This window comes from Oculina patagonica, chromosome 5 (genome assembly GCF_052425735.1).
Source record: "Oculina patagonica isolate OP01 chromosome 5, crgOcupat, whole genome shotgun sequence".
Classification (NCBI taxonomy): domain Eukaryota; kingdom Metazoa; phylum Cnidaria; class Anthozoa; order Scleractinia; family Oculinidae; genus Oculina; species Oculina patagonica.
Genome location: NC_135762.1, coordinates 30,127,590 through 30,128,923, shown reverse-complemented (window position 1 = coordinate 30,128,923; position 1,334 = coordinate 30,127,590). Strand labels below are relative to the sequence as shown.

The 1,334-nt window shown below is 40.3% G+C and overlaps 1 pseudogene; it reads right to left on the bottom strand.

Annotated features, from left to right (window-relative positions):
- Window positions 1–371: 371 nt before the first annotated feature.
- On the bottom strand, window positions 372–1,334 carry LOC144655124 (trissin receptor-like; annotated as a pseudogene).

Here is a 1,334-nt window from a genome sequence, read left to right as displayed (position 1 = left end):
GGCACGTAAATTGTGACGAGCGAAGCGGAATTATGCTAAGGAGTAGGAGGTTTGATTTCTACTGGTGCATAAAATAAAGTTGCATAAAATAGACTAGACAAATGCATAAATGACTATGGGGAAAAAGTTCAATATGATTCAACTCAAAAAAGCGATTGAAGTCTATAAACTTCTTGGCTCGCTTAGCTCGTCGATTAGATCGGGAGCCTGCTCCCAGGCTAACTCCAATCATGATTCTCTTGCCAAGGTAACCCTTGTACTGGGGTAGGACGCAGGTTCAACAGTAGCTGGTGTTCTTCCATTTCCTTTAATGACGAGTTGTTTCCCATAAAAAAGTATGTTGTCATTCGCCGCTTTCTTTGACAGCTATATCAATTTAACAGTTTGAAAACTTGCTGCCGAAATCTTGGACAGTAAAATGAGTTGGACCACACGTGATAAATAACCCGCGAATAACAGATTATCATCACAGCACTCGGTAAAATAAGACCAAATGTGAAGAGCACAAAAGAATAACTTAAGTTAAGAGCTTCAAACCAAACGGGCGTTTTGACTGTTTTATTCCTCATAGTGTTTTTCTAGGCGTACTCTTTACTGAGAGCGGTGATAGGATATCCCGGCGCGCTCCAAACGCCAGCGAGGATCCATATTGCGAGAAGAACTTTGCACATTAGCGATTTCACCGCTCTTGTCAAGTTCACAAATGGTTGCAGAATCGCAAAATACCTCTTCACTGCCAAGGTAACTAAAATGAAAATGGAAGCCAAAGCGTGGAAAATGAATTCAGCGAACGAATAAGCAGACTGAACAGACTGGTTTGAGAGTAGGAAAATGTCGACGAAAGTAAGAACGGCGAACGCCAAATCCGACGAAGCGAAGTTGGCGAGAAGGTATGTGTTGGCATTGTGTAGTTTCTTGTTTTTCTTTATAACAATAATGACGTCGACGAGAACGTTGCCAACCACATTGCAAAGGAGAATTGCAATGGAAACACCAGTTATGACTAAAACAAAGAAATCCATTTTCAACAGAAAAATAAGAATTTTCGCGCAACCCTGGGAGACCGTCTGCTTTGCCAGCAACGAATCAACAAAGGCGTGCTAAAGAACTGAAGCTCGCAAACTCTCGCACTTCTTATAGCAGAAAATTAAAGATGGCACCATATGTACTGATCATTACGTGTAAATCTTAACAGTTTTATTTATTAAGGTAAGAGTTATTGTATTAGTGAGAGATAACCCTGGTTAAGCTGAGTAAACCTACATAGTGCGTCACTTAAATGATAACCTTTTATTTCAGCTTTGATTGCCTTACTACTATCAACATGCTTTTCA